The sequence below is a fragment of the Falco rusticolus genome, chromosome Z (genome assembly GCF_015220075.1).
Source record: "Falco rusticolus isolate bFalRus1 chromosome Z, bFalRus1.pri, whole genome shotgun sequence".
NCBI classification, from domain to species: Eukaryota; Metazoa; Chordata; class Aves; order Falconiformes; family Falconidae; genus Falco; species Falco rusticolus.
Genome location: NC_051210.1, coordinates 81136513 through 81154547, shown reverse-complemented (window position 1 = coordinate 81154547; position 18035 = coordinate 81136513). Strand labels below are relative to the sequence as shown.

General features: G+C 47.3%; 1 long non-coding RNA gene across 3 annotated transcripts in view; it reads left to right on the top strand.

Moving 5' to 3' along the window:
• LOC119141885 overlaps positions 1 to 18035 on the top strand; it is a 58078-nt gene that overhangs the window by 16317 nt on the left and 23726 nt on the right. Inside the window, exon 4 of one of the 3 annotated variants that reach the window (XR_005102077.1) lies at positions 7053 to 8253. The exons of 1 other annotated variant lie outside the window; for it this stretch is intronic. This is a non-coding gene — a long non-coding RNA (uncharacterized LOC119141885). Of the gene's footprint in view, positions 1 to 1317; positions 1685 to 7052; positions 8254 to 18035 lie in introns of those variants that run through there. One more of the 3 variants, XR_005102078.1, reaches the window with a different exon arrangement.

The following is an 18035-nucleotide window of genomic DNA, read 5'->3' as shown; positions in this document are numbered from 1 at the left end:
AGGGTAAATAGCAGTTGGCTGTGCTCACCTGGTTTTCTTGCTAAAAATGAATGAAGAACAGTTCAGGGGTTTGTTTCCTGGGAAGATAACTTCTATTTCAGTTGAGTTCATTTCTGATTATGGGCTGTCAAACCTCAGAAACTCCTAGCTGCCTGTCCACTCTCTTAATTTTTTACTTTATGGTTGGTTTTGGTTTTTTGTTTTTTAAAATGGGAGTGAAAAGGATAAATCCCTCTTTTAGTGGAAAGCCAGAAATATTCATAAGAACAGGTGGATTTTGCAGGACTCATCATGTACAGCAAATGAAGATGCATACCTGGGTAGTGATGCAAGCTTGGTGAGCAGCCCAATTTTTTGGCAGTGGACACTAAGCACTGAGAAGCCCTATTATGAGCACATCAAAACATTTACATCCAGCTCCACAGATCTCCATTGGGTCATTTTTTGTGTTACATTGTACTGGGAACGTCATGGAGGATTGTCTTTCTCTGCTATGTTTAACACTTACCGAAGCTGTAATTATGGTCATTATTTCAAGGTTGTTGCCTGTTGTGTGGTGCCCAAGTGGAAAGGCAGAAAGACAGTACTGAATGATGAAGACATTGGCGTTGGTTTGTATTTATATCCAGGCAGGCTGTGCTCAGTGTTGGAGGAGACGGGATGATGCCAGTCTGGGAGGAGCTGATTGCACAACATGACAACAGAGAGGCAGATGGTGTTAGTTTGGGTCTGCAGAGACAGTGCTGTGCTGTGGGGAAGAAATAACGTGATGTCAGCGTTAACCTAACGTGGTGACAAAGTGATGTCACGGTGGCTCTTTGGAGGCAGGATCATGTGGTGATGTCTAACGCAGGGCTGCCCTGCAGCAAGCAGACATGGGCAGCGAGGTGGCTGCCCTTGCAGCTCCCCATGAACCTGCAAGTGCACTTGCACATGGGTTTTTCACTCTTATGTTGGACCATTACCCCAGAGCAAAGACTGTTACACATCCCTCTGTCACATGCAGGAGCTTACTGAGATCAGCTTGGCTTGTTGGCAACTGTAGGTGAGATGTTGATGTGTTCCCCATACCTTTACTCCAGGATGAGCTTTCCCTGTCTGGAAGTCCGCCGGTGGTGGGCTGGAGGCTGGTGCTGGGCTCCCCTTCAATAGTCTGCCCTGTCCCTGGCATGGGAAGCCCGGCAGTACTTGGCAGCAGGATCTCTGTTGCTCCACATGCAGTATTTGCATTGATCAGTTTGCAGAGGACTTTGGGCAGCTTGGTGCTTGTTTGCCATTGGTCTCGGAGGTGCCTGATGATGATTAACCCTCGTACAGGCTTTCTTCTGGCAGAAGAGTGGCCTTTGAGAACACAAGCTGTAGAGGGTTGAGGAAGGCAGGGGGACAAGGAGAAGCACGGAAGGGAAACCTGAATGTGAAGTCATCTTTGAAGAAATGGCTTGAGGCTGGGCTTCCTTCTGGAGGTGATGGCAGGGCGGCCCTGGTGTCAGTGGACTTGCAGGGGTGAGAGATTTTGGTAACAAATAAAAAGGTGATACCAGGGAGGGAGAAGGAGGTGGTGGGTGGTGAGCAAAGGGTGTAGGAGGGCAGCTGCCTGCAAGCCAGAGTGGGCAGGGAGGGGCAGAGTGTGTGACATCCGTGACATCCTAAGCGAGAGGGTGTTGGGCTTTGGCCACTGCTGTCACAGCGGCTCTGCAGGATTCAGCCAAGCCTTGTTATCGGGGAAGCTGCTGCTCTGGGGACACGTCCCATTGCTTCCTGAGACTAAATATATAAGGAAGAAATGTTTACGCTGAGGGTGGTGAGGCACTGGCACAGGCGGCCCAGAGAGGTGCCCGATGGCCCATCCCTGGGAACATCCAAGGCCAGGCTGGACGGGCTCTGAGCAACCTGATCCAGCTGAAGGTGTCCCTGCCCATGGCAGGGGGCTGGGCTGGAGGGACTTTGAAGGTCATCTGACCCAAACCATTTGATGATTCCTTCTGGGCCCTGGCAGCTGTTGTTCTTGTCCGCAGCTGAGAACCCTGCTGATGTCCACCCTTGCTGAAGAACAGATATCTGTGGACAGGTCAGCTTGGGGGAGGAAGTGTGGTGAGCAAAAAGCTGATGTTGAGGACTGGAATTCATCCCAGGAGGTGGAGTACCCCTGGGGGACCACGTGAGGGTTTCCCTGGCTTGGCCCCTGCCAGCCTGGGTGACCATGGCAGGTCACTCCAGGTTTTGTGTTCTTACTGCCTGATCTGTGGAGCATCTCTTTGCTTTTCTAGGGCAGACATTGTCTTTGATGTTGGAAGAAAAATGTTAATAGCTTGCCTAGTATGATGTTAATGCCCTCTCGGCTAGGCCTGTGTGTTGGAAGAAGGGTTCGCTGGAGTCAAGAAGACGCTCAATATGAGTTATGCATCCTGCTCAACTTTATTAGTTTCCAACACTACTCATATAGAACCGATACACATGCATATTCGTAAAGCAGAAATAAAATTGGTTAGTAGTCTCTAAACGCGTGCGGTTCTCACACCCCTAATTATCATGACTGAAATAAGCATTCTATCCATGTAGCTAATTGTGTTGCTGTGCTTCAGCCTTGTAGTTTGTTACTCCCTATTTTCCCGTACGGTCCCTATCTCTCTTGGCCCTGCACCTCTTTCCCAGCAGCTGTAGCTCGTTACAGCCACGGCCTGTTGGCACAACATAATGACTTGGTCTCAGGATTCAAGAGTAGCTCAAGGCTACCTTTCTTGTTACCTCCAGCACAGCAACTTCAGCACAATTCTGATTGCAGGCCTATTCTGATACCAGGCCTGGATTGTGCAGGTCTTCAGAGATTCTAAGGCCACGCTTCTGCAGCCATTCTTCTACATCTGTGGACCTCTGTAATATGGACAGTGAATTGTAAAGACAAAAAAATCAGCCAATGCCCAAAGCCAGTAGGTGTGGTTAAGATCTTCCACCTCCTTAAGCAGGGAGACATCAGAAGATCTGCAGTGAAATGACCCTGATTTGCACTAACTATCCAGACTTCTGGGTTGTTGACTCATAAAACTTGTACAAAATACACACAAAGTTCAAAATAACAGATGGATTGGATTTTCCCCTTAAATACAGGGGATCTCAAAGTTTGATATTTTGACCTTTGCAAACTTCATAGAAGGCAGTGATGAATTTGCATGGGTGGGATAATCACCTGGAAGGAAAGAAGTCAGTGAAAGAGTTTTTTGGCAGTGAGAAAGAGATGGGGAGCTGTAGATTGCTGGTCATCCAGTTAACCCAAACTATAGCCAAGGAGCATCCATCCCACCAGGTTATGGTAGCACCATTGTGTGTGATCCATCTGGTGGTAGATGGGAATGGCTCTGGAAAGAGAGGATGTGGGGTATGGACTGGGCAGCACACATGAGGAGCACACAGCTCAGTCCCATCTGCTAGGAGGCTTGAGCTAAATTTTGCGGTGGTGCTAATTTCTGCTAATGAGCAAAAGGCAAGGCTTGAAATTCAGCTGCTTGATGGGTGTGTTGATGTTTTAGAGCAGAATGGATGTGGATTAATGCAAAGTTGTTCAGATGTGAGAGGGAGAGATGTTTAATTCTCTCTTTTAAAACTTCTGTGGGATCTTCATAATTCCTTTCTTAGTGAATTCCGTGGTGTGAGTTCTGCTTGGACTTGGTGTGTGACCTTGGCTAAGGCACTCTAGACTGAGGTGCATGAACTTGATTTTGATGGGTACCTAAACAAGGGGACTTGGTCCTCAGATGTGAAGCCCATGAGTTAATCTCATGTGGGACTCCCTGTGCATGTAAGTTTAGGCATATGTATCTGCTAATTAAAATCCCATTCTCTTTTGCCCAGCTGGGGGAGCAGAGATGATACTTTTCTCCCAAGCTCTGAGAGGTTTATGAGGCACCAGGAAAAAACGGGGCTGCAACTTCCCAGAAAAATACAGGGGAATTTGCCGTCTTCTGCTTGTGACAGTGACTTGTAAAGCCGACTGATGTTGGTGTACTAGTGACTGCAGACTGCCGAGGGTATATCTTGCAGGTCCTTCTGATGCTCCAGCTCTTTGCTCATCTGCGGGTGGACGTGGCCGCTTCATAACGTGGGTGGCTGAGCAGGAGGCGAACTTTTTCCTGCACTGCCGTCACACGTAGCCATTAAGTGTATCTAAACTCATATTAGGGCAAGTTTTCTGTTATAGAGAGCAAACCCAGCATGGCCAGTAAGTGCTCTGGTGGTGGTGTCCATAGCAGCCCTGGCTTGCTCCTTGCTCTCCTTGCCCTGCCAGGTGGTGCCTGCAGGCAGGCTGTGCTGCCGGACACCCCTGCTCCTTCAGCTCTTCCCAGGATTGTACGCAGAGGGCTGCAGCGGCCTCCTTTGGGCTCAGAGCCATGCCCGGCACTCTCTGGGAGAAGCCAATGCCCTGGTGTTAACTTCTCCTTGGTCTTCTGAGGGTTCATGTGCAGAGCTCTTGCCTGGGCTGTGATTCAACGAAATGACTGCCATCTTCACATGGGCTTTTCAGGGCCCCAAATCCCCAGGAGAGCATCTGAGCAAGTTGGTTTTGCTGTCATTTTTGCTTTTAGTCAAAAGCTTTCCTCCCTTCCTCTTCAAACCCTTCCTCTGCTCTCTGTTTCCTCCACCAAAATCCTGTTTCCTTCTTCTCACCAGGTTTCCCTCCCTATCATGAAAATCCAAGCTGCATATTTTATGCTTGAGATATATATATATAAAATATGATCAAGGGTCTGAGCCCCTCCATTTCAAAATGCCTGCAGTGCCTGTGAAGGTTTCTCCTAATAGCTACTGCCTGCAAATATCGACGTGGAGGAGGCTGGCATCTCAGAGGGCTTTTGTGCAGGAGGTCACTGTGTGCTGGGGTTCAGACCATCATTAAATGTGGGCTGGGTGGTTCCCCTCCCATTGATGGGTTTTCCAAACCCTTATTCCTATCTCCACGCACCCAGGGTTTATTCCAGGTTAAGAGTGAATTGTCTGGAAGAGTCCCCAGCTCAGTACTGCCGGTGTAAGTCATCTTCACTAGGCATCATCCCTAATTTTGCTCTCATTTACAAGGGTGCAGCTGTGATCGGTGCTGCTGGGAGCGTCACCCGTGCATGGTAATGGAGGAGTAGTCAGGGTTTTTAATCACTTATTCCAAGTGTAATTCTCAGGCTGTTCTGAGTCATGTCAAGAACTGCAAAACAAGGAGCCTAGCCTCCGTCCACACTGGCAACTGATGACAACATTGTGGCAAGTGGTGATGTAGAGCACACCCAATCCTGTGTGCTGGCTTTGTGCACGCAGCCTGGGAAAAACGAGGTGCACAGCACCCTGTCTGGGAGGGAAAAGAAGTGCAAGGGGAAAAACAGGAGCTGAAGGGTGATTTGCAGCAATGACCGTAAGTACAACTCTTAAAAATTGTCTTGGAGTTGTGTTGCCGGTCTGGTGTAATGTAAAATGCACTCAAGCAAGAAAAGCCACCTGGCAGTCAAAGGAGATGTTGCATCTCAGGAGGTTGCCATGAAGGCTGTGGTTTAGGAGACTCCCTATAAAGACAGGTTGCTGTTAGGGAGCGCAGGTATATGTGTCAGGGGTGGGGGGGAGTGGGTGGGGGGGTCCGTGAAAAAAGGGATGCAATTATGCTTTCTCCTCTGTGAAGCCCTTCACCCTCGTGAGCTGATCAGTGCATGGAGGTAGAAAGGCTTGTGAGGGCATTGTACCCATTAAGCTGTGGTTGCTTAAAGCTTTAGCTGTGCAAGTGGGAAATGAGATGGTGAAACCAAGAGGCAGAGAAAGGGTAATAGACCGGGCAGCAAGACCCCAGTGACTTTGTGGTGAGCTGTTACAATCATGTTTTTCCTTGCTTTTGGCTGGAATTGTGCTGTGGGGAAGGTAAAAGGGATTAGATTTAAGTTGTTTAGTAGGTGTGAGAGAGGCTTCAAGTTCAGAGCATGTCCTGATCGTTGAGATCTGGCACAGTGAATGACACGTTCATCTAAAGGCTGATCCACAGGGAGTAATCGCTGGCTGAGCCGCTGCCCACTGATTTCCTATGTGGGTACTTTGGGTCTGAAGGAAAAATGAAATAGTGTCAAGGATAACCTGGGGTTCCAGATTGGAGTAGACCATGTCACGGGCATCGTGCTCCAGGGCTGTCCCATGGATGAGTCAATGTGGAATATGTAGTACATGCCCAAATGATGGTTTGGTGCCTTCCTCAGCTCATCCCTTTGTAAGACACTGTGTCCAACCCTGAGACTGTTCCCCAGAGGCACGTAGAATCATTGCTTAAGTTGTGTGTGGAGATGAAATCAATCCCCAGATCTTCACTCTTCCTTCTCCATGTTCACTTACTTGACTTCCGTATGGCAAATGTCGATCCTTAAACCTTGCTGGGTCAGCCTGTGCACCTTCAACCAGATCCTCCATTTGAGAGGGCTCCTTTCACCTGGGGGCTCACTGCCCCACAGAGCTCAGCTGTACTGGCTGTCCCTGTGTTAGGGGCCCATTTCTTCTGGCCCAGGAGGGGTTTTGAAGGAGCCTTCCATTTCTAGGCTGAGCAGGGTGGACCTCCAGTGCTCCCGAATGAGCTGTGCACCAGACCCTGGCCTGCAGCGTCGGCTGTCTGGGATGAGCTTAGACGTCGGAGAAGCCTGGTGAAGTCCTTTCATTAAACTGTACCTTGAGGGGGCTTACCTAGCTGAACTGCACGCTCATAAATCCCACGTGAAACTCGGAGCAATAGGAGCAAAAATGGAGTAGGAAACTGGCATGCAGAGGAGGACTTGTGCTTAAAATATGATCACTTCTTTTCAAGATGTCATGACATTTGCCATGCCTTTGGCTCTTGTATGAGCTCAGAGCCTTCCCAGCTTCCTGGTGATTTGGCCCCTGTATCTCCTCCTCTAAGGTGGAAATGTCATGTTCGGTCTGGCAGTGTGCTTTGTCCTTGCTGAAGGTGACCTGCCATCCCTACTCTCTGGCTGAGGTGGGCATGAGGACATGTTTCTCATGTTCACTGACAAGTGCACCTGGTAGTTGTAATGGTTCAGCGATAGCCCTGGTGAGATCCCTGCTAGGATCCTCTCTGTGCAGGAGATCTTGTGTGCGGAAGAGGAGGAAGAACGGAGCAATGTACCAGTATGACTGCTGTCCTCTAGCTGTTGGGTAGAAGAGATCATTGCTCTGAAGTGCTCAGGAAAAACTGCATCTTCTCATCTAGCAAGTGCAAGTAGCAACCTCTGATATTGCCACCTCAAAAAGGCCCCAAAAGAAATGATCTCACATCTGCAAACATCTGTGTGGAGGTTAGAGTCCTGGACCTAGTAGTGTTCAGCTGGTGAGACCTGAGCTTAGGCAGGTGTGGGTCCTGGATGAAAAGAGCCTTAGCAAGGTGCTGAAGCATTTCTTTGTTGGTTAATGAGTAGCAGTAATGAGCTTTATATGAAGAAACTACAAAGAAATTCAGAAAATAAATTCATTCAGAGGTCATAATGGTTTAGAAAAGACAACAACCAAAAATGCATGTAGTGAAGGGAGGCATAAATACCCCTCCTCTGCTCCTTGGGGTGGTTCCCAATGGCAGGAAGCCTCCTGTGTGCTGCCCACAGATCCAGGTCACATCAGTCCCTGCTCGGTGAACTTGCAGTGATAACTGGAGCCTCCTGATGACCCATGACAGGTCACTCTGAGCTGTGGTCCCACCAGGTGCTGCAGTGTCAGGCTTAGTGGCGATGGGCTGCTCAGAGAGGGATTGAGCCAAGACTGTTGGTGCCCAGATGTGCCCAATGGGGAGAAGCAGCCTCCTGGGAGAAGGAAACCTCCCATCTCTCTCAACTCAGCAGTCTGGGAGAGATTGGGTTAACATCTCATTATTGCTGGCCTGCTTGGGAGACAAAGCTGTTTTACTTTATTTTCTTTTCTTTTGATATTAAAGACATCCTTTAAAGACGTGTCAGCTCATAGGTTGTCACTTCTATGATTAAAAAAATTGTAGCCACTTGCCTGGGGTATATTTGAGAACAGCAAGGAAGAGACTGTTTTAGATTAATAAGTGAGGGCTTAATTAATTTTCATTATTTGAATAATAGTGGCCTCTAATTAATAGGTAATGGGCAGTCTCTGAATTAATGCGGGCATGGGGTCTCCAGTGATGCCATCAGGGAAGGGTTTTATTGCTGGGAAGTGCAGCTTTGCTTGATCTTTCTAGTAAATTTTGTAACTAGAAGAGCCAAAGCATGTCCATGATGGTGCGTGCTGTGCCTGGGGTGGCAGGGTCTTTCAGGGACAGCATGGATCCTTTGTAAATGCATCAGACCTCAAATGCAGCCAGGGTCTTGTTCAAGTCTATTGCTGGTCTACTGCAGGCAGAGGGCCAGCCAAGAAGCTGCCCTCATGTTTTAATCTGTCTTAAGTAGCTTGCAGAGTAGTTGCTTGTGTCGTGGACATGGGTTTTCCTCTCATTTTCACCCTTAAAAGCCTATCATGCTGTCATTTTGCATGTCCCTTCTTTAACAGGCAGATACCTTACTGCTTGTCTGGAAGCATGTGAATGGTACTTGTCTTGGATATATGCTGGAGGGGGATGTTTCTCTCTTTGTCTCTCTTTTCCTCTCCTTTTAAAATGCTTTGGTGATGCCAGCGTTTGTGGTAACAGTGGAATGGCATTGAATGGCTTGAAATACAGAGCTTGTTGTGAAACAGTGTTAATTTTTGGGGTGGGAAGGAGATAGAAGATGTGAGGCCAGCCTCTTTGCTGGAGGTACATCCTTGGCAGTAGTTAGGAGCCCACGCTCAGTGAGCTAGCTTCTGTGCAAGGAGCAAAATGTAGTCAGCATCCTGAAGAGCTCACCTTGTGAAATGAGACAAGCAAATGGATGCAGACATAGAAGAAAGCTGGGGAAGCAAAGGGACATAGATCTAGGATAACTGTTTCTTGGTTTTCGTCTTCGGCAGACTGCCCTAGGGTTGTCCCACCTTATTTTTTTGGTGATTATTTGGCCGTCTGTCAGTCTAGTGATTAAAGCATTCTTCCCTACCTCCTAATGTGCACTCAGTATTTCCCACAGAGATAATCCTGCTGCCTTTAGAGAGATGGTATGGATGCAGCCTTGACTCTGTGTTGGGGTTTGCACCCACTTGAACCAGCAGTGAGCTGGGACCTTATAGCTTATTCGGTTTCCTTTCAGTTAATCCACTTCCCCTGCTCAAAGGAAAACCTCAGATATCTACCCTGGGAGTTTTTCCTCTTGTTTTCTGCTGAACCCTTGTGAGACTTTGAGTGACGGATATAGGCTTTGTCAGAGGAGAAGCAGCATTCTGACAGACAGCAGGTATTTTGGAAATAAATGACAAAAAAGAGTGGGTCGTGGAAGTCGAAAATGTGCGTTTTTGTTGCATGTGCAGTTGCAAACACTCTCCTCACCAATGGCAGCTCTTCAAAGAGGAAGGACAATTTGGTTAAAATTGGTTGAATGAGATAATAAAATTATACTCCCATGCAAGGTCCCATTATTCACAAAGCACATTTATTTGGATGCAAATTACAGAAGACCTTTCACTGATACAGTGGGGAAAAGAGAGAGTTTTCATGAGCCTTCCACAATTTAGCTGCTGAGCAGATTAATACTAATGTAACAGCCAAATACCCCATTAGAGCCCATTTGTACTCTATTATACTCCTCTGGGGGCTGTCTCTCCTTGGATGTAATCTTGAACAAAGCTCATTGGATGCTACTTACAAGAAAGTACCTTTCTAGAGTACCTTTAACCTCAAAATGTATATCCAGGAGCCCCTTTCCCAAAGCCTGGAGCTCTTCCTTGCCGTTATTCCTCTGCGTTAAGTCACTGCTCATGTGTGGGACGTTTCTGAATGTGGTATTGGTGGGAGAAAATACTGCATGCAGTAGGATGCTGAGGATACTCCGTTCACCTGGAATGACAGAGAACTTCTACGTGAGCAAAATAGTTACCAAAATTACTGGTCATGTTAGTCAACAAGGTCAGGACTTGTTCTTGCAGAAAAGAGTTGAGGAACCTTTAATGCATGTTGCCTAGAAGAGTGCATCTGCAGCAAGCCTTGGAAATGCCATCTTTAGTACCTTGGTCCAGTACTAACACATGCTGGCATGCTCAAGGAGTATTTCCTTCACTGCCTTGTTTTTTAGCTGGAGCGTTCTTGCTGAAGAAAAACCCAGATCTGACTTTATACCAAAAGCTTTTCAGTTTAGGAGTCCAGAGAAAAGGAGCAGCTTCCTTAGGAGTATTCCCAGGAGCTCTGTATTTCCTTTAAGGTTGCTTTTGAATTTTTTTTTATTTTGTTGTTCATAGTTCAGCAGGTGAAGAGCCAACTTCATTTAATAAGGGATGTTGGCTGAGGCTCAGGAATCAGAAGTTAAAAATCTGCGGAAGGGAATGGATTAAATACAGCAATATGTAGAGAACGGAGAAAAGGCTTGAATGCAAAGAGGCTTGTTCTTCTTTCCCTAACCTCAAAAAGGCGAGAGGTAAAGGGATCCAGAGAAAGGACAACAGGAGAGAAAAGAAAAATATAGATCTACATTTTTTTTTCTGTTGCATTAATTCTTTTTTCTGCAGCTGTCTCATAAAAGCAGTGTTTTGTCGTCTTCTGTATTTCATACCTCCTGTGACCGTGCCTGGATGCCTGCTTTTGTATGGTGGACAATGGGAGTGCAGTTGGTACTGAGCCGAAGCCGGAGCTGTTCTGCACCTCATGTGGATTCGAGTTCAAATAAATAGTTTGACTCACTCAAGGAGTGAATCAAAAGAAGGAACTTGAGCTTCCAGCCTACAAGCACCATGCTGTGCAAGCAAGGTGTATAAACATGTAAGTTATTCTTTAGCGTGCAGTTCAATGCAAAGCTCATGCTGGAGGAGAGTCAGTATTTCAGACCTCCTGTAGCCCTGTTCAGGGTCTCGATGGAGGGTGCAAGGATGTTTTGGGTTAGACCCTTTAGAAATCCAGGAGAGTGGAAGTTTGGGATGTGTCCTAGGCAGGTTGTTTGTTTGTCCTGTCCTCAGCTTTGTCTTTCATGCTAAGTGCTTTCAGTCTGAGCAAATTACAGCATATAAAAGGTAAAACCAGGAACACTGCCCACCCCCACCACCCCCTCAAGCTATCACGGCAAAATGGGGATTATATGTTGCTAATGGCAGGGGACCCTATATTCAGATTTCTTGCTGTTGGAAAAAGTTGGTACCTTACTGCATTATCAGATGCTTGGGGACGGGTTCTACTTGCTTTGACTGACTCAAAAGCGCTTCGGTCCATCAGTCACCCAGGGAGGACATACCAGAATGGCGATGGATTAAAGCCTGTTGCAAATATTCCTTTAGCCACAGTCGATCTAAGCTGGCTTGGAACCACAGAGCATGATGCCTTCTAGAAACATGGTCGTAGGCAGCTCCTCAATGCCAGGCAGCCCAAGTTCTTGGTGAGCATTGCAGCTGGTCTGGGGGCTCTGCTGGGTCCCACCCCCAGCCTAAATCAAAGCAAACATGGATGTGACCACTCTTCCATCCCCAGAAGCCTTCACCAAGGCCTTCGGTTATGCATGTGCTTATCCACATGAGTATTACTCATCTGAAGAGGGCTTGTGAGACAATACCCTTGGTTGTCATTGCCGGCTGGTGTTGTCATGCCTCCAGAGCCTTGCAAATCACTCACGGTGTGACATGGTCGTCTGTGTACGCAAGGAGAGATCTACTGAGAAATTGTTTTTCCTATATGTTAGTGCTAGCAAATAAATAATGTTCCCTCTGTCTTGTGCATGGGGAGATAGTTTTCTCCTGTGCCTTCAAATTGGGTGATTAATAACAACCATTAATCCCCATGAATGACAGCAGTATAGTAGGAGAGAAGCACATGTTAAAATAATTTGAGAGGCTGTTGTCAGGTCATAGGCTAAGCCGTTCTCTTCATATATAATATTTTCATAAGGTGTAAATATTTCCAGGCTTGAGGTGTTGGCTGGAGATCAAGTTTTGGGAACGTGCAGGCGTGGATCATCTGTAAGGGCATCTCAGGGTCTCATCGCCACAGTCTGGACCGAAACCGAACTGAACTTCCAGCGTAAATTAATTCAGAAGTTTAATTTAGGGAAAGCCTGGACTATTCATAGTTGAATTTGGCAACTGGGTATGTTGAAAATCCCCAGGGAGAGTTAATTTATTTTTAATGTCCAGGTATTTCATTTGAAATGTCGAAACGAAATGTGTTATTTCGGAAATGCCAAAACATTTCCTTTTTGACATCCTCTCAATGAAGCTTTTCAACTTTTTGTTTGGAAATGGCAATATACAGTTAGAAGCAGGAAAGGTTAAACAAGACTTGGTAGTGAATGAAGACATTTTGTTTTGATTCAAACAAAACGTGGAGGAGTGGCAAAGGCGTATGTTTTTTTCATGTCACCAAACCTCCTCTTCTCTGCTCTCCTTCTGCCCTGCCAAAAAAAAAAAAAAAAAAAAAAAAAAATTTAATCTGTTTCTCATTGACTGAAGCCATTTTCCTCCTACTTTTAGCATATACAGGAAATATCCCTGGATTTAAAAAAAAAAAAAAAAAATTAAATCATTATTTGCCCCTTCCAGCTCCCAAACTGCCTTGATTTGGAAATGGTGAAAACCAACGATGGAAAACCCATGCAGGAGTGTGTAGAACAGCCCTATAACACTTGATGATCCTAATACAGGTTTTCATGGTGGGGCTGTAAGGATGCCCATGGTGCGCAGTGCAGCATTCCAGCCCACACTGGCCATCCTGGGCTTCATGGTAAAGCAAGCAAGGCCCTGAATAACCCAGTGGCAAAAGCAGGATCACTGTGGGACTGGAGGAGGGGACGACACACCTTGGGGAGGTGCCACCACAGCTTGTGGAGCTTTGCCCTTGCTGAGCCTGCCAAGCCCAGAGAGGTGCTAGATATCCTGTGCCTGGCAGCATTCAGGGTTGGGTTGGACAGGGTTCTGAGCAACCCAATATGAAGATGCTCATTGCAGGGGCTTTGGACTAGATGACCTTTAAAGGTCCCTTCCAACCCAAACCATTCAATGATTCTAAGCTGCTGTGCTGCCGGTCCTCTCTTACCACCATCTTCCTACCTGTCTGAAAGCAAACTCCATAATTTTCTCAGATCGATGCTCCTTTTTAAGGCAAGTAGGCTCAGCAGGCAGCTTGGTGATGCAAGATGTTTTCCTTTGGCAGGGCTTGCTACCAACTGTCTGATGGTGGAGTGAGACCATACTCACACTGGGGACTGCAGCAAGCCATTGATCTTGACGTACCCTCTTTGCAGGCAATAATGTGTGCTCTTGCCTTAGCGTTTTGAGCAGGAGATGCATCATGCTGCCTGCTGGAGCCCAGGGAGGAGAATTATCAAAATGAGGGATGCGAGAGGCTTAATTGATCTTTGAGGATCAGCCTCCTGGCTTCTTCCTGTCCTCAGCTCCTTTCTACCCAAACCATTCCCCTCTGTTAGAAGAATCAGTAAGGAGAAAAAAACAAGTTTTGCATCTGGGTGAGCCTCAGCTGATTTTATTCTGGGTTCTGGAGGAAACTGTGTGATATTCAATAGGAAGAAAACGGATGAGGTTTAAAAAAAAATAACAGGGTCATCTACAAATTACTTTGAAAATGCTGCTGAATTTCCAAACCAGAGCATGAAATCCTTTCCCCATTTTTTTTTCCCCTTACACCCCATCATGCCCTGTCTTTAAACCATCCTTTGGTAAACTGGGGGGGGATTCAATTCTCTGTCGTCTTATCAATCACACCAGCGAGGCAGAGAGCAGCCTGTTCTTACGGAAATACTGGAGGACTTTTTGCGAGGGCAGCATCCCAAGACAGAGGAGCTGAGGGTACCGGAGGGCAGGGTTGGACCCGTTGACTTCCTTTACCCTAATTAACAGGCTAAGCTTCCAAATGCATCCCAAAAGCAAGTCAGAGGAGACTGGGATGCAGGGAGGCATGAGCATTCCCACTGGAATCACTGGGGAATCCCAGTGCCCACCAGCGACTTGGAGCTGTCAACGCTGCGACATGTGAGATGGAGGTTGTAAAGCTCCAGAGGAACGTTTTGCACAGCATGGGTCTAGTAGCTGTCATCCAAAACTGAGGTTTGGGAATAACCATGTGCAGGGTGATGGCAGCATCCCCATGGCTTTTATTTCTTTAATTGCTAACAGCAAGGCGTAGCTGTTTGCTGGAGGAGAGGGGATATGCTTGAGTTTATATTTCCTCTTGTCCCATTGCTTTTGCTCAACTTGCTTCAATCTTTGCTGCTGAGCTCTGGAGGATTTTTGTGCTTTCAAAATAGACTTAACTAGCACCAAAGCAAGATTTCTTTTAATTTTTTTTTAAAGAAACTCATTTAACAGTGAGATGGCAATAGGGAAACGCCACCAAACATTTGCTTGGTTCTGCCCACATGTTGGTGTAGTAGGGCTTTCAAATGGTCGCCCGTATGCAGGGAAACATGTTTCCTGTTACTCATATGGGCAACAACCATGTCTGGAAAAGGCAACTTGTAGCTCTCTTTGCTTCAGGGCACAAGACAGAATTGATTTTAGGTGCTGAAGAGACTTGCTGTGGCAGCATCAAACATGGGTAGCTGGTGGTGTAAAAATATACCTGCTCTACATGGTTATTTTTCTTTTGCTTTAGCTGGCATGGTCCTAATCCTGCAAACACACTGAGTTGTCACCCTGGGGTTGTTTTGTGCAAGTACCTGTGGACCAGGGTTTGCAAGTGGTTGCTGGTGGAGGTGTCTCCACTTTGCACATTGGGAACAGATATCATAGAATCATCAAGTAGTTTGGTTCAGAAGGGACCTTCAAAGTCCCTCCAGCCCAGCCCCCTGCCATGGGCAGGGACACCTTCAGCTGGATCAGGTTGCTCAGAGCCCGTCCAGCCTGGCCTTGGATGTTCCCAGGGATGGGCCATCGGGCACCTCTCTGGGCCGCCTGTGCCAGTGTCTCACCACCCTCAGCGTAAAACATTTCTTCCGTCTAGTCTGAATCCCTCCTCGCTGAGTTTAAAACCATGCCCCTTGTCCTACCACGACAGGCTTTTCTAAAAATTGTCCCCGTCTTGCTTCTGAGCCCCCTCTAAGTGCTGGAAGGCTGCAGTAAGGTCTCCCCGGAGCCTTCTCCTCTCCGGGCTGGACAACCCCAGCTCTCCCAGCCTGTCCTCCCAGCAGAGATGCCCCGGCCTCTGACCATCCCCGTGGCCTCCTCTGGCCTCGCTCCAGCAGGTCCCTGTCCCTCCTGTGCTGAGAGCTTTCCCTTGCAACCTGTTTCTTAGTTAACCTCCAAATCCAGTAGCATCTATCTGTGCCAAAGGAGTTCTAGCTTGTCTGGCTGAAAAACCCCCACCCTTGAGTCTGTTTAGGTGCCTGTGATTTTTTTTTTTTTTTTCTTTATACAGTGTAAATGGAGAGTGCCTGCATGGCGATACAAAGCAGAGAGGAAAATGCTGCTAAATGCTGATTATTTCTTCATGTGGGCACAGCAGGGTTTCAGAGGTCTGGGGAGAGGGGTGTTTTCTCATACTGGAATTGGCTGTGCTCAAGAGAGGTGATTTGAACTTCTCTGGTCCATTATATATAGATAGATATACAGATATAAGCCTGGGCAGAGCCAGTGGTGAGGCTTGGGCTCGCCTCTCCCTTATTTGTGGGATGCTTCTGTTATCTTTTGAGATGAAAGGTGCCCCAGAAATATAAACCACTGACAAGCCATCCTCCTTTTAATGTAAAATAGTAATAACAAATACTGTCCTGCTGATCCCCTCATCCCCTGGGGTCACAAAGCACTCCATAAATTGTGCTCCAGCCTTTCGCATTCCAGCTGTTGCACGTACTGAGATACAGCCGCGTGTGGGAATAGAAGAAATACTATCTTTGGGCCCACTGCTTATGTTACCCATAGGTTAATGTGAGTGGTTCGTATTTCCCTTCACTCCCCCTTATCCCAGTCTCTGATCTGTGTTGATTCGGAGGCTTGAGTTCAGCCTGCAGCAGTTTGTGCCTTTATTTCTGTTGAGTCCTTAACACAAGGCAGCATAGTGGCTGTCTGCATTCCTCTGGCCAGGGCAATGTTGTTGGCCTGGTCTCTGCTCACCCCCAGCAGTGAACTGAGGCATGATGAAATATTGGGTGTTCACCTATTCTACAAATGGGGCAGGGTCACACTTTTTTCCACCTTGCTTTGCTGCCCTTTCCCATGGATCTAAAACCAGTGCCTGGCCTGATGCGACGCTCAGGTTTCCCTTCGACAGGCTGTGTTCCCCTCCCTCCTTGGCTTGGATCTTTGCTTATGGGGGAGAGGTCTCAGCCACCATTAAATCACGTTTCCATTCTGTCAGCTGCACCTCCTTCCCATCCAGCATCCGCTCAGAAAATGAGTGTTTTGGAAGGAGGGATGAGTGTGCCTGAGCTCTGGTATTTTTCCATGGGGACCCCTGTCTCCTCAGCACATCCTCTAGCTCCCTGGTTGCCCTTCCTTCCTCAACTTCGTGCTTTTGGCCAAGGAGAGAACACAAGTCAGTAGGTCAGATTCTGTCCTAGCTCACACACAGCAGCCTAATTTCTCCAAGAGAAATGTATTTTGTAATTTCATTAGATACCCAAGACTCATTCCTAGCACTGAACCATCCACGTTTTTGAATCATTGAATAGTTTGGGTTGGAAGGGACTTTAAAGGCCATTTAGTCCAACCCCCTGCCACGAGTGGGGACATCTTCAACTGGATCCATTGCTCAGAGCCCCGTCCAGCCTGGCCTTGAACGTTCCTGTGGACGGGGTGTCTGTCACCTCTCCGGGCTTTTTAAATTTTTTTTATTTTTTCTCCTCCAAAAACAAAAGGCTAAAGTTGTAGTTGAGGTTCAGCTGCAAATTGGCCTCCTCACTCCTGTTCGCTGGGGCTTAGCCAGGAGCTATATCCAAATTATCCAAATTCAGACTGGGCTCCTGTGGGCTGGCTGACCACAACCTCCATTGTGAAGGTCCAATCCAGCAGCCTGGGTTATTTCAAAGCAGGCGAGTGGAAAAGCCCACTGAGATAAATGCTCAGGTAATCACACAGGTCCAAACTGTGCAACCACCTTATGTCATCAAAGCAATTTGAAAATCAATTTGATGTCTGGCAGGGAGGCAGACACATCGGGTCCCTTCAGTGTTCATTAGCATTCAGGTGGCAGTGCTCTGCTGAAGCTGCTTTTTCTGGGAAAGCCATTAAAAAAAAATAAATTAAAGGGGGGGGGAAGGGAATTAAAATTAAGTATTAACCATAATTCTTCTCATTAAAGGTAACAACAGCCCCAGCGCCAGTCTCGAACGGGGCTGGTTGATGGGTTTCCGAGACGGGGAAGCAGAGTGCACACCACAGAAGTGAAGTGATGATCAAATAAGAAAGCAAATGAGGCTCCCCCCTCATTTTTAACAAAGGCAGGAATGGGGCCAGTGGCAGAGTGGTTTAGCTGAGCAGTTAGAAAATTGGAGGTCAAAGCCTGACATGGCTATTGATGAATCGGAGGGTGATGGAAGAAGAGTAGCAGACATTACAAGTGGGCTGCAGGGACTGAAACACGAAGCAAGATTAAAAGAACTTAAGTACCTGGAGGTGGTGTGGCTCCATGGCAGCGAGGCGAACCATAATTACAGTCACCACATGCTGCAGACCAGAGAGAGATGAAGAGAGAGAGAAGATCAGAGTGGGGTAAAATAGGTGTAAGGCAGAGGAAGGGGGTGAGATTCAGGTTGTTCCCCCCAGACGCTGCGTTTGGTCAGGTTGTGTGGTGCATCACCTGCTGGTTGTCTCTTTTTGGCCATCTCGTCTCGAGTTATTCAAGTTTATACCCTGATGGTTCCAATATAACTGCAGGTTGTTAAGGAAGGGCTGGATTCTGCTCTGCCAACGGAGGGTGAGCCTGTCTAAGGCAACCTCCGGTGCCTGCCATTGTAAAGCATCCCCATGGGCATCAGGTTCAACCCTTGAAGTAGAAAATCCTTTGAAGATCTGGTTTGCCC